At 36.2% G+C, this 15000-nt stretch overlaps 7 non-coding genes across 7 annotated transcripts; all 7 read right to left on the reverse strand.

Moving 5' to 3' along the window:
* Nucleotides 1-5311: 5311 nt before the first annotated feature.
* On the reverse strand, nt 5312-5430 carry LOC141314742 (5S ribosomal RNA). Its single transcript, XR_012350286.1, has one exon. It is a non-coding gene; the product is annotated as a 5S ribosomal RNA (ribosomal RNA).
* Nucleotides 5431-5514: 84 nt separating this feature from the next.
* Nucleotides 5515-5634, reverse strand: LOC141315225 (5S ribosomal RNA). The gene has a single exon (XR_012350768.1). It is a non-coding gene; the product is annotated as a 5S ribosomal RNA (ribosomal RNA).
* An 801-nt stretch (nt 5635-6435) lies between these two features.
* On the reverse strand, nt 6436-6554 carry LOC141315157 (5S ribosomal RNA). The gene has a single exon (XR_012350700.1). It is a non-coding gene; the product is annotated as a 5S ribosomal RNA (ribosomal RNA).
* A 5727-nt stretch (nt 6555-12281) lies between these two features.
* On the reverse strand, nt 12282-12400 carry LOC141314912 (5S ribosomal RNA). The gene has a single exon (XR_012350456.1). It is a non-coding gene; the product is annotated as a 5S ribosomal RNA (ribosomal RNA).
* Nucleotides 12401-13201: 801 nt separating this feature from the next.
* Nucleotides 13202-13320, reverse strand: LOC141315199 (5S ribosomal RNA). The gene has a single exon (XR_012350742.1). It is a non-coding gene; the product is annotated as a 5S ribosomal RNA (ribosomal RNA).
* An 801-nt stretch (nt 13321-14121) lies between these two features.
* LOC141314914 (5S ribosomal RNA) lies at nt 14122-14240 on the reverse strand. Its single transcript, XR_012350458.1, has one exon. It is a non-coding gene; the product is annotated as a 5S ribosomal RNA (ribosomal RNA).
* An 84-nt stretch (nt 14241-14324) lies between these two features.
* LOC141314915 (5S ribosomal RNA) lies at nt 14325-14443 on the reverse strand. Its single transcript, XR_012350459.1, has one exon. It is a non-coding gene; the product is annotated as a 5S ribosomal RNA (ribosomal RNA).
* Nucleotides 14444-15000: the final 557 nt, after the last annotated feature.

Consider the following 15000-nt stretch of genomic DNA (forward strand, 5'->3'; position numbering starts at 1 on the left):
CCGTTCATCATGTTTTCTTTTAGCTTCATCCATAAAACATCATCTCCCATTTTTCCACATTTATTTAAAAAATAGTTCATTACACCCTTCCACGCATATTTCCCATGTTTCCAGTATTTATTAACAGTTTTTATTCTTATACTTTTCATTCTTATTAATGGATCTATTAGTCCCAACCCTCCTTCCTCCACCTTTCCAATTAGAGTGTCATAAGCAATTTTCGATGGTTTCCCCTCCCATAAAAAGTTTAAAACAATAGATTTGATTTTTTATACACCCATATAGGCAAACTCACAGAACCCAATACATACCACATTTTTGATAAAAACAAAGAATTAATAACTAAAACCTTCCCTTTTAAAAATAATCCTCTTAATTTCCAGAAATTTAATCTCTTCTCCATTCCTTTTAAAACCTCCTCCCATACCACTTCTCTTATTTCATTTTCATTTTCTCCAACCCTTATACCTAAAATTTTCATACTCTTCTTTTCTTCCTTAAATTGCATTTTATTCAGCAGATCATTCGGTAATCCAATTTTCATGTATGTAGTTTTTTCTTTATTAACTTTTGCCCCTGTTCCTTTACAATATCTTTCTAAAACTTCCATTGCTTTATCCATACTTTTAATATCTTTTACAAACAATGTCGTGTCATCTGCATATTGAAATATTTTTTGTTCTGATTCTTCTCCTTTTATGCGTATTCCTTTTATGTTCTTTTCCTGGTCTACTGCCAGTCCTAAAGCTTCAGATACTAAAGTGTATAATAATGCTGACATAGGACAACCTTGTCTGATTGATCTCGTTATTTTAAAATCTTTAGTTAAAAAACCATTCACTTTTACACAACTACTTATATCTGTATATAAACATTTTATCCATTTTAAAAAATTCTCCCCAAAACCAAATCTCTCCATCACATGTATCAAGTATTTGTGTTCAACTCTATCAAAAGCCTTTTCTAAATCCACACTTATTATATATCCTGTTTCTTTCTCCTCCTTCATGTACCATATCATATCTCTTATATTGTTAATGACATCAGTAATATCTCTTTTTAGAACAGCATATGCTTGATTTGTAGTAATTATATTTGGTACTACTATTTTCAATCGATTGGCTAAAATTTTGGCTAATATTTTATAATCTGTATTCAACATGCTTAGTGGTCTGTAGTTTTTCAGGTCTCTCTTATCACCTTTTTTCTTGTAAATTATTTTCACCATACCTTTCTTCATACTATTCGTTAAATTCCCTTTTTTAAAATTATCTATAAATATTTCATTTAAAATTGGACATAACACATCTTTAAAAACCTTATAAAATTCAGCTGTTAATCCATCTATTCCTGGACTTTTACCATTTTTCAGTTGATCAATTGCAATTCCTATTTCTAATTCCGTAATCTCACTCTCACACATTTCTTTGTCTCCCTCATTAACTTTAACCTGTATTTTACTTAATACAAATTCCTCATCTTCTAAAACTATCTCATTTTTGGTAAATAAATGCTTATAGAATTCTCTGACTTCTTCCAAAATTCCTGTTTTATCTTCTACAATCCTTGCATCTTCTGTTTTAATACTTTTTATTATATCTGCTCTCTGTCTTGTTTTTTCTAATTCATAAAAATATTTTGTACTTCTTTCTCCTTCTACAATGTCTTTCGCCCTACTTCTTATTATTGCTCCTTTACACTTCTCTTCTTCTATTTTCTTTAATTCTTCCTGTAATTCTATTATCTTATCAATATTTTCATCATGCTCATTTACTTTCCTCATTTCTTCATCCCACTCTTTTTTGATCTTATTTTCTTTCATCTTTTTGACTTTTTGCCATTTTTTTGAATATTCCATTGAGAATTTTTTTATTCTTTTTTTTAGAATGTCCCACCAAAACCCTTTTTCCATTTCATACATTTCCTCATTTACACTATTAATTATTATACTTTCTATTTCCATTCTGTATATTTCATTTTTTAGAAGTTCTGCATTTAATATCCACACCCCTGGTCCTTTATCAGCCTCATTAAAATTCATCAATATCCATAAAAAATCATGATCACTCTCACTATAATTTTTGTAAGACGCCTTAGTGACATAATATGCTTCCTTTTTATTACATAAAAATAAGTCTATTCTACTTTGCTTTAGAACTCTGTCAACAATTTGTCTTCTTGAATATTCTCTTTTCATACCATTCCTCTCTCTCCACACATCCACCATATTATATTTCTCCATTATGTTATGTAGTTCATTCCTCCCTCTATCTCTTCTAAATCCCATTGAATCATCTACATCAATTCTCTGTATTACAGTGTTAAAATCACCTAACACCATAATGTTGTCATGTTTTTCTATTAACTCATTCATATCCCTGTAAAAATTAAATTTATCTCTTTCATCATTTGGTGCATGTATATTACACACTTTCATTTCTTTTCCATTACACACAAATTTAACAATTATTATTCTTCCCTTTGTGTCTTTATAATCTATATTTACTTCTTCAAATACTCCTTTTCTTATTAAAATAGCTACCCCTCTCTTCCTTTCCATATCACAGTTACTATATATTTCTCCGTTCCATAATTTTCTAATTTCATCACTTATTTTATCTTCCCATTTCGTTTCTTATAAACATAGCACATCACATTTTTTGGTCAGACACATTAATCTTTCAAACTTTTGACATTTGGATAATCCTCTAGCATTCAGCGATACAATTGATATAGAGCTCATTAAAGAAAAGATTGGAAAAACCAAAACCCACCATTCAATCCGTTTCATTGTCTTTCAAAAAAGTATTTTTTACTTCACCCATTTCAGCTTTCCTCCTCTCCAGTCTTTCCTTTTGCTCTTCTCTTCTTATCTTCTGCCTTTTAAGAACCTGTTGAATGTCTAAGCCATCTTTTCTTGTTTTTACACATCTATTCAGTCTTTCTTTTCCTTTGTTTTCCATTCCACGAATTTCCCCCCCATTGTCTGCTCCTCTTACCTCAGTCAGTGTCTTTATTCCCTTATCCTCAGCTTTTTCTTTTTCTTGTCCTTTTTCGTAGTCCAGTTCATTAGTGTCCACATCGTCCTGTTCCTTAGAAAATCCTTCTTTAATCAAATTTATATCCTCTTTGTTCGCTCCTCCTCCCATCTCCATTCCTTGTTCTTCATCTTCCTTCTTTTCTTTATTCTCATCTATGTTGTTGTTCTCCTCTTCCTCGTCATCTTGTTTCTCGTCCTCTCCTTGCGTCTGCCTTTGTGAGTCATTTAACCTCTCAATTGTTGTAACTCCCATTACCTCTTGTATTTCCATTCCTGGATCTTCATTTTCCTCGTCTTCTATCTCGCATCTGCATCTTAACATTGTCTTTTGGCAGCCTTGGCACCGCGGGACTTTACAGTCTCGCGCATAATGCCCCTGCTCAAGACAATTTCTGCATGTGAATTGTGGGCAGTCCTTTTTTTCATGCTCCGGACTTACACAGATCCTGCATGTCTTCACTTGATTATCGTGAATCACTCTGAAGTACTGCACTCCTTCTTCAGTCCTGAAGCTTGTGTTGTATGGTAAAGACGTCACCTCTTGTGGAAACTTTACCCTCAAAAATCGTGTTCCGTCTGCCACCGTTGTCCCGGGATGATATCTTCTTCTTAGTGGTAGAATGGGAGTTACACCCCAATTGATTAGTTTTTGACTGATTTCCTCATCTTCTATATAGCTGGGCAGACTCAAGAAAGACACCATTCTTTCTGTTGCACACAATTTCCTTATCTCACATTCTTGTCCGTTTATCATTATTCCATTCAACAGCAAATCACAGTCCATCTCACTTTCCATAGTCATTTCAAAATCATAATTATTTTTTCTTCTCAGTCCGATCAATTTTCCCATTCCAACTTTCTCTTCAACTGCTTTAATTATCATAATTATTGTTATATTTTCTATATCTTTAACAGTCATTGTTAATGTTGCTTCTTTCTTGTATTCCCTCTGATACCTTGTTTGTTTGCTTAATTTCTGTATCATTTGTTGTCGTTGAGATAAAACATTTCTTTTTTCTCCAACTTCTTTCTCAATTCCAATACCTTCAGTTGATTGTAGATCTCCTTTCCGTTCTTGTCCAGTTGTTTTTCTTTCTTGTTTCCTCCTTGAAACCACCGTCGCCCACGTTTCATTATTGTTTTCTCCATGTCTTTCATTTATATTCCTTTCAGTTATGTCTGCAACAAATCCTGGTTCCGCATTTCCCATCTCATGTTGTTTTACCAGTCCGTGTTCTTTGTCCATTAAATCCATATTTTGGTTGTCTCAAACCCCAAACAGAAAGACCTGTTTGGGGTTAAAAAAAACCTTCCTCAAAAAAAAACTTTTTCTAACTAAAAAACAAACAAAATAAATGTGAAAAAACACCCAGAAAAATGGTGAGCCTATCTCACCTACTGCACACTACAAACTGCCAACTCACTTCCTGTTTGCTCTCTAGCGCCTCAGGTGGGGGTATGGCCATAAGCGAGGGCTGCTCCAAAAAGTGGGCTATTTAAAGATCAGCCTCCGTAAAAGCCAGCATATTATATAAATAGTGAAGAAAAGGCAAAAGCTTACAGCACCTGGTATTCCCAGGCGGTCTCCCATAAAAGTGTAACAATCGGCCTTATCAGCCGAGTTACAAGACTAAAATGGGGTCAAATTTAACTGTGAGAGATGACTAGTGGTTAAAAGAATGAGACAAAAAAGAAAATTGGTTTAAATAGATTTGGTGTATTTACAAGGTTCACATAAAAGACTTTAAAACAACACGATAAAACTAGGTAAACTCTGTTAAAAGAATACAGTTCATTTGTCCATACCCTAAAAACAGGTAAACTCTGTTAAAAGAATACAGTTCATTTGTCCATACCCTAAAAACAGTCCAAGAACCCCAGTGTGTTGATAAGTCCAATGTGAGTGTCCACCAGTGTATATACAATCCACAGAAAGTGTAATCCAAAGTTTGCAGGTGGTGAATGGAAAGGTGAGCTCTAAAATTAGCAACTCCTCAATCCAACAGTTTGGTGACTGTCCTTTGTTTGTCATGCTGCTCTCTTATACAGTTGTACTTCCTGCTTCCTGTCATGTGTCTAGTCACATGACAGGCCAACCATCCATTTATTAAAGACACATACACTTAAAATGTTAAGAGTAATAAAATGGCCTAAAAAACATGTAAAACACTTAAAACTCTATAATACATGTAAATGATTGTAATAAATAGAGCGGTAAAACACGTCTTTCTAAAAGCCAGCATATTATATAAATAGTGAAGAAAAGGCAAAAGCTTACAGCACCTGGTATTCCCAGGCGGTCTCCCATCCAAGTACTAACCAGGCCCGACGCTGCTTAGCTTCCGAGTTCAGACGAGATCGGGCGCTCTCAGCGCGGTATGGCCATAAGCGAGGGCTGCTCCAAAAAGTGGGCTATTTAAAGATCAGCCTCCGTAAAAGCCAGCATATTATATAAATAGTGAAGAAAAGGCAAAAGCTTACAGCACCTGGTATTCCCAGGCTGTCTCCCATCCAAGTACTAACCAGGCCCGACGCTGCTTAGCTTCCGAGATCAGACGAGATCGGGCGCCCATCAGCGCGGTATGGCCATAAGCGAGGGCTGCTCCAAAAAGTGGGCTATTTAAAGATCAGCCTCCATAAAAGCCAGCATATTATATAAATAGTGAAGAAAAGGCAAAAGCTTACAGCACCTGGTATTCCCAGGCGGTCTCCCATAAAAGTGTAACAATCGGCCTTATCAGCCGAGTTACAAGACTAAAATGGGGTCAGATTTAACTGTGAGAGATGACTAGTGGTTAAAAGAATGAGACAGAAAAGAAAATTGGTTTAAATAGATTTGGTGTATTTACAAGGTTCACATAAAAGACTTTAAAACAACACGATAAAACTAGGTAAACTCTGTTAAAAGAATACAGTTCATTTGTCCATACCCTAAAAACAGGTAAACTCTGTTAAAAGAATACAGTTCATTTGTCCATACCCTAAAAACAGTCCAAGAACCCCAGTGTGTTGATAAGTCCAATGTGAGTGTCCACCAGTGTATATACAATCCACAGAAAGTGTTATCCAAAGTTTGCAGGTGGTGAATGGAAAGGTGAGCTCTAAAATTAGCAACTCCTCAATCCAACAGTTTGGTGACTGTCCTTTGTTTGTCATGCTGCTCTCTTATACAGTTGTACTTCCTGCTTCCTGTCATGTGTCTAGTCACATGACAGGCCAACCATCCATTTATTAAAGACACATACACTTAAAATGTTAAGAGTAATAAAATGGCCTAAAAAACATGTAAAACACTTAAAACTCTATAATACATGTAAATGATTGTAATAAATAGAGCGGTAAAACACGTCTTTCTAAAAGCCAGCATATTATATAAATAGTGAAGAAAAGGCAAAAGCTTACAGCACCTGGTATTCCCAGGCGGTCTCCCAACCAAGTACTAACCAGGGCCGACGCTGCTTAGCTTCCGAGATCAGACGAGATCGGGCGCTCTCAGCGCGGTATGGCCATAAGCGAGGGCTGCTCCAAAAAGTGGGCTATTTAAAGATCAGCCTCCGTAAAAGCCAGCATATTATATAAATAGTGAAGAAAAGGCAAAAGCTTACAGCACCTGGTATTCCCAGGCGGTCTCCCATCCAAGTACTAACCAGGCCCGACGCTGCTTAGCTTCCGAGATCAGACGAGATCGGGCGCTCTTTTTTTTTTTTTTTTGTGATAAAAAAATACATAAAAAAATACAGTTTGTCTTACACAGTGTCTACATTACACACCACAGATTTGTATACACAACTTACAAAAATCCTTCGTTCTCAGGAAGCTTCAACATAAAATCTTTTAAGACACGATAAACATTTGATGTAAAAAAAACATAAAATGCATCCAACATATTTTCACTTTTAAAATACACATACAGTCTTTCTATATATATTTCAGTTTTTCTTTTAAAAACAGTCCAAACATCCAAAACAATTTTTTCTTTTTTAGCTACAGTTCTTCTCTCCCATATTGCACTTTTCATTAACATTACCCACAGATTTATAAACTTTTTGTTTTGGCACTTCTTTTCCCAGCCAAACATCACCACTCTGTTCCATTCCATTATGTTTTCATCCCACTCCACAGTTAAAGCTTCAATAACACATTTACATTTCCTTAAGAACCCCTCCAATTCTTTACAATATAAAAACATATGTAAAAACCCCTCTTCCTTTTCTTGACACACTTTACACATAGCATTTTGTTCTAGACCAATTTTGTTTAAAATAAAATCAGTAAAAACCACTTTATGTCTTATAAAATACTCCAAACATTCCAATTTTGTTTCCACACATCGTCCCCTTAAATTTCTCCATATACACTCTTTTTTTAAATCTTTGAATTTTTCCACCCAGTACTTATTAACAATCGGCTCTTTAAAAACATCATCTCTAAACACACAATAAAAAGTTTTTACAGTACATTCTTTAAAATCACACAGTTTTCCCCCCAGTTTCACATAAATAAATTTCTCCTTTGGCTCTTCCTCCATGCAATGTATTCTCTTAATCCACTCTTTTGGTATTGCGTTCTTGATGGCTTCGTATTTGTTTGTTATTTCTTGTTTACTATATTCTTCTTTTGCCATTTCCATTGTGTCCACAATATATTGCGTCGGTAAAAACCCCTCTTTAAACTCATACAAAACATCTCTCACTCTCGTTATCCCCACTTCCATCCATTTTTTAAAAAACATTTCTTTCCCTTGTTTCAAAATTTTGTTATTTAAGAACAGAGGTTGATTTAAAATGCTCTCTCTTCCATGCGGATCCCATTCAATTTTTGTTAAAAATTTTCCCCAGGCACTAAAAATTTCTCTGTAAAACCCAGGTAATCCTTCCGTCATCCACATTTTCGTTTTCATCCACAGAATTCCATCCCCCATATTAAAATCCCCACATTTGTTTAAAAAGTATTTCATTGTTTTTTTCCACTCAGTTTTGTTGTTTTGTTGCAGGTATTTCTTAACAATTTTCACTCTCAGAGCATTTTTTCGCTGTTCCACATCCATTAGCCCCAAACCTCCCTTCTCTACCGCCCCTAAAATCGTGTTATATGCAATCCTTGCTGGTTTCCCCTCCCATAAAAAGTCAAGAAAGCATTTCTTCAACCTCTGTTCTGTCCATAAAGGCATTTCAGAAACATATAAAACATACCAAAGTTTAGAAACCATTAAAACATTCAATATTAAAACCTTCCCCTTCAAATTTAGTGTTCTCAATCTCCAAAAATGTAACCTTCTCTCTATATCTGCTATTAGTTGCTCCCACATTTCATCTCTTACTTTCCTCTCATTCCTCCCCATTAAAACTCCTAAAATCCTCATTTCTTCCACTTCCTTAAAATTAAAACAATCCGTTAAAACCATAGCTTTGCCAAATCTCATATATATCGTTTTGTCCTCATTTATTTTACTTCCAGAACCACCGCAGTATTCTTTTACAACCTTCATAACTTCTTTAACACTTCCCTTTCCCTTTACAATTATCGTTGTATCATCAGCATATTGAAAAATTTTCCCCTCAGCCTTATTTCCCTCAATTTCTATCCCTCTTATTCTTTCATTTTGTCTTATAGCAAGTCCCAAAGGTTCAGATACAAGTGAATACAATAACGCTGAAAGCGGACAACCTTGTCTAATTGATCGTGTTATTTTAAAACAATCCGTTAAAAAACCATTACATTTAATCCTAGTTAGTGCACCCTTATATAAAATTCCAATCCATTTAATAAAATTCTCCCCAAAACCAAATCTTCTTAAAACCTCAAATAAATACCCGTGCTCAACCCTATCAAACGCTTTTTCAAAATCTAAACTAAGAATATATCCATCTTCATTTTTTTCTTTCATATACCATATGGCATCTCTTATACTTATCGTTATATCCGCTATATCTCTCCCTTTTACCCCATATGCTTGATTTGTTTGAATTATACTTGGCATTACTTCTTTTAGTCTGTTTGCTAAAACCTTCGCTAAAATTTTAAGATCCGTATTCAACATTGTGATTGGTCTGTAGTTTTTTAAATCTACTTTTTCTCCTTTCCTTTTATATATCAGTTTCATTAACCCCATCCTTGTTCTTTCATTAATTTCTTCCTTTTCAAAAATTTCTTTAAAAACCTCATTTAAAATCTTTATTAAAACCTCTTTAAAACAGACATAAAATTCAGTTCCCAAACCATCTATTCCTGGACTTTTCTTTTTATTCAGTTGATTTATTGCTATTTCAATCTCCTCTTCTCTAATTTCTTGGTCACATTCTTTTTTATCTTCCTCACTTACTTTTGCTTTTATCTGACTCAACAGTTCCTTTTTTTTCTCCTCTTCCACCCCCCTTGCACTAAACAGATCCTCATAAAAATTCCTTATTTCCTCCAATATCTTTTTATTCTCTTCTACAAGTTCTCCATTTTTCCCTCTTATTTCTTTTATCGTTTCAGCTTTTCCTCTCTTTTTTTCCAAGTCAAAAAAGAACTTTGTACATTTTTCTCCTTCCACCACATATTTTGCTTTGCTTCTTAGCCTTGCCCCCTCATATTGTTTTTCTTCTATTTCTTTCAGTTTTCCCTCTATTTCCTTTATCTTTTGTATGTCTTTATTTTCTTTATTCAATTCCATTTCTAAACTTTCTTTCATTTTATTTTCTTCGTATCTTTTGCATTTCTGTTTTAAACTACAATATTTGATCGAAAATTTTTTGATTAAAAACTTCACGTTCTCCCACCATAATCTCCTATCCTCTTCAAACATTCCATTTTCCTTTTCTTTTTCTATAATTTCTTTAACCTTTGAAACATAATCTTCATTCTTTAAAATCTGTGTATTTAAAATCCATACTCCCGGCCCTCTTTGCATTTTCCTCCAGTCCAAACTAAAGGATAAAAACTTGTGATCGCTAAAACTGGTTTCTTCATATTTAATCTTTTCAATAAAATTCTCCACATTTCTCGTGCATAAAACAAAGTCAATTCTAGTTTGGCATACAAAACTCCCCACTATTTGTCTTCTTGAGAATTCTTTTTTCTTTTCGTTCCTTTCTCTCCACACATCTATTAAATTATTTTCTCTCATCAATTCGTTTAATTCTTTTCTCCCTGTGTCCGATTTAAAAACCATTCCCTCCGCCATATCCTGTTTGCTAAAAACAGTATTAAAATCCCCCATCATAATTGTTTCTTTATATTTCTTTATAATGCTCCTTAAAACATTAAAAAAAACTTTCTTTTCTTTCGCCTCTGTTGGTGCATGTACATTCACTAAAATAATTCCACGTCCTTCATAATTTACTTCTACTACCATACATTTCCCTATCTTATCTTTATACACTACTTTGCTTGCATTAAACACATCTTTCCTCATTAAAAACGCTACACCTCTTCCAAGCCTTCCATCCCCATTGTTATATAATATATCTCCTTCCCATTTCTTTTTATAGTCCATCATCACACTCTCTTTCCAGTTTGTTTCTTGCAAAGCGATAACATCTTCTCCTTTGCATTTTTCTTTCAGTCTTTCAAATTTTCCCATGTCCATCAATCCCCTTGCATTAAAAGTAACACAACTTAAAACCATTAAAAGAAATAAAAACAAATACCTAGAAAACATTATACTCCATCTTCTCCCTCCAGCCCACTTAACACTTCATATCTGTTTACACTTGTCATGATTTTTTTTCTTGCATTTCCCACATTTGGTTTTACCTTTAAGGCTCTCCTTCTAATTAGTCCTCTCCCCTCTCTGTCTTTTCCCATGTTGTCCATCTTTGCTTGCTCTGCATTGTCTGTTTCTTTGTTTTGATTTCCCATTCTTTGTCCATCTCTCTCTACGTCGTCCAGAAAACTTTTAGAAGTGTCCAATGTTTCCATTTCTGTCCAGTGGGTGTCTTGTTGTGTTGTATGTTCCTTAAGTTCATCGTTCCCTTTTTCTTCTTCTCCTTCCTCTCGGTTGCCTGTTGCTCCTTCTGTTTCTTTTTGTTGTAATCCTTCCTCTTGTGTTTCACCAGTTTCTCCTTCCTCCTCGTTGTTTCCTTCACGCACCTGTCCGTCCACCTGACTTTCCGTGCCTCCTTCCTCTTCCTCCATCCAACACTCACACTTATTTAAAATTTGCTGACACTCCGGGCACCTGACTGCGTTACAGTCTCTTGCAAAATGTCCCCTTTCATCACACTTGTAGCATGTAAACTCAGGGCACTCTTTTAGCAGGTGGTCTGGGCTCATGCACAGTCTACAGGTCTTCACCTGGTGGCTGTGCATCACCCTAAAATACTGCAACCCTTCTACCGTTTCCAGCCTCGTGCTGTAAGGCAATGATGCTACTTCTTTGGGGAACCTTACTTTTAGGAACCTTGTTCCATCCTCGATTTCAGTGCCCGGGTAGCATCTTCTTTTAATTTTTGAAAGGGGTTTAACTCCCCATCCCTCCAATTTTCCAATAATTTCAGTGTCATCCAGGTAGACGGGCAGGTGCATGAAGGAAACAACGTATTCTCTATTTTGCAGTTTTTTTATTTCACAGTTCACCCCTTTAATTGTCAGTCCATCGATTAAATCCTCACACGATTCCTCCTTTTCCATTGTTAATTCAAACTCTTTTCCTTGTCTTGGCCTTAACGCTAGAATTTTTCCATTTCCACACTTGTCCGTCACTGCTTTAATAATATCCACAGCTCTCACCTCATTTACATGTTCCACATTCACAATCACTGTTGCCTCCTTCAAATATTTCTTTCCACTTGGGTTGTCTCTTGCATCTTGTTTTTTCCTGTATCTTGCTCGTTGTTGATAGTCCAGTCCAGTGTTGTTTGCCATGCATATCTCTCCGCCCAGTCCAGTGTCATTTACCATTCGTGTTCCTCCAGCCGGTCCTGTGTCATTATCCATTAATCCGTCCATTTTAAAGAAAAAAAGCAAAAAAAGGTTAACCACCCTCCAGCCAGCAGAGATGCTGCTGTTGGGTGGTTTAAAAACAACAAAAAAAACACAAAAAACTAATTTGAAGTAAAAAAATACAAACAAAAGAAAAATAAACAAAATGGAGGAGAGCCTTCCTCTCCAAACTGCTGCCAACCACTTCCTGTTGCTCTCTAGCGCCTCAGGTGGGGGTATGGCCGTAAGCGAGGGCTGCTCCAAAAAGTGGGCTATTTAAAGATCAGCCTCCGTAAAAGCCAGCATATTATATAAATAGTGAAGAAAAGGCAAAAGCTTACAGCACCTGGTATTCCCAGGCGGTCTCCCATCCAAGTACTAACCAGGCCCGACGCTGCTTAGCTTCCGAGATCAGACGAGATCGGGCGCTCTCAGCGCGGTATGGCCATAAGCGAGGGCTGCTCCAAAAAGTGGGCTATTTAAAGATCAGCCTCCGTAAAAGCCAGCATATTATATAAATAGTGAAGAAAAGGCAAAAGCTTACAGCACCTGGTATTCCCAGGCGGTCTCCCATAAAAGTGTAACAATCGGCCTTATCAGCCGAGTTACAAGACTAAAATGGGGTCAGATTTAACTGTGAGAGATGACTAGTGGTTAAAAGAATGAGACATAAAAGAAAATTGGTTTAAATAGATTTGGTGTATTTACAAGGTTCACATAAAAGACTTTAAAACAACACGATAAAACTAGGTAAACTCTGTTAAAAGAATACAGTTCATTTGTCCATACCCTAAAAACAGGTAAACTCTGTTAAAAGAATACAGTTCATTTGTCCATACCCTAAAAACAGTCCAAGAACCCCAGTGTGTTGATAAGTCCAATGTGAGTGACCACCAGTGTATATACAATCCACAGAAAGTGTAATCCAAAGTTTGCAGGTGGTGAATGGAAAGGTGAGCTCTAAAATAAGCAACTCCTCAATCCAACAGTTTGGTGACTGTCCTTTGTTTGTCATGCTGCTCTCTTATACAGTTGTACTTCCTGCTTCCTGTCATGTGTCTAGTCACATGACAGGCCAACCATCCATTTATTAAAGACACATACACTTAAAATGTTAAGAGTAATAAAATGGCCTAAAAAACATGTAAAACACTTAAAACTCTATAATACATGTAAATGATTGTAATAAATAGAGCGGTAAAACACGTCTTTCTAAAAGCCAGCATATTATATAAATAGTGAAGAAAAGGCAAAAGTTTACAGCACCTGGTATTCCCAGGCTGTCTCCCATCCAAGTACTAACCAGGCCCGACGCTGCTTAGCTTCCGAGATCAGACGAGATCGGGCGCTCTCAGCGCGGTATGGCCATAAGCAAGGGCTGCTCCAAAAAGTGGGCTATTTAAAGATCAGCCTCCGTAAAAGCCAGCATATTATATAAATAGTGAAGAAAAGGCAAAAGCTTACAGCACCTGGTATTCCCAGGCGGTCTCCCATAAAAGTGTAACAATCGGCCTTATCAGCCGAGTTACAAGACTAAAATGGGGTCAGATTTAACTGTGAGAGATGACTAGTGGTTAAAAGAATGAGACAAAAAAGAAAATTGGTTTAAATAGATTTGGTGTATTTACAAGGTTCACATAAAAGACTTTAAAACAACACGATAAAACTAGGTAAACTCTGTTAAAAGAATACAGTTCATTTGTCCATACCCTAAAAACAGGTAAACTCTGTTAAAAGAATACAGTTCATTTGTCCATACCCTAAAAACAGACCAAGAACCCCAGTGTGTTGATAAGTCCACTGTGAGTGTCCACCAGTGTATATACAATCCACAGAAAGTGTAATCCAAAGTTTGCAGGTGGTGAATGGAAAGGTGAGCTCTAAAATTAGCAACTCCTCAATCCAACAGTTTGGTGACTGTCCTTTGTTTGTCATGCTGCTTTCTTATACAGTTGTACTTCCTGCTTCCTGTCATGTGTCTAGTCACATGACAGGCCAACCATCCATTTATTAAAGACACATACACTTAAAATGTTAAGAGTAATAAAATGGCCTAAAAAACATGTAAAACACTTAAAACTCTATAATACATGTAAATGATTGTAATAAATAGAGCGGTAAAACACGTCTTTCTAAAAGCCAGCATATTATATAAATAGTGAAGAAAAGGCAAAAGCTTACAGCACCTGGTATTCCCAGGCGGTCTCCCATCCAAGTACTAACCAGGCCCGACGCTGCTTAGCTTCCGAGATCAGACGAGATCGGGCGCTCTCAGCGCGGTATGGCCATAAGCGAGGGCTGCTCCAAAAAGTGGGCTATTTAAAGATCAGCCTCCGTAAAAGCCAGCATATTATATAAATAGTGAAGAAAAGGCAAAAGCTTACAGCACCTGGTATTCCCAGGCGGTCTCCCATCCAAGTACTAACCAGGCCCGACGCTGCTTAGCTTCCGAGATCAGACGAGATCGGGCGCTCTCAGCGCGGTATGGCCATAAGCGAGGGCTGCTCCAAAAAGTGGGCTATTTAAAGATCAGCCTCCGTAAAAGCCAGCATATTATATAAATAGTGAAGAAAAGGCAAAAGCTTACAGCACCTGGTATTCCCAGGCGGTCTCCCATAAAAGTGTAACAATCGGCCTTATCAGCCGAGTTACAAGACTAAAATGGGGTCAGATTTAACTGTGAGAGATGACTAGTGGTTAAAAGAATGAGACATAAAAGAAAATTGGTTTAAATAGATTTGGTGTATTTACAAGGTTCACATAAAAGACTTTAAAACAACACGATAAAACTAGGTAAACTCTGTTAAAAGAATACAGTTCATTTGTCCATACCCTAAAAACAGGTAAACTCTGTTAAAAGAATACAGTTCATTTGTCCATACCCTAAAAACAGTCCAAGAACCCCAGTGTGTTGATAAGTCCAATGTGAGTGACCACCAGTGTATATACAATCCACAGAAAGTGTAATCCAAAGTTTGCAGGTGGTGAATGGAAAGGTGAGCTCTAAAATAAGCAACTCCTCAATCCAACAGTTTGGTGACTGTCCTTTGTTT

Source organism: Garra rufa, unplaced genomic scaffold (genome assembly GCF_049309525.1).
Source record: "Garra rufa unplaced genomic scaffold, GarRuf1.0 hap1_unplaced_013, whole genome shotgun sequence".
Taxonomy (NCBI): Eukaryota; Metazoa; Chordata; class Actinopteri; order Cypriniformes; family Cyprinidae; genus Garra; species Garra rufa.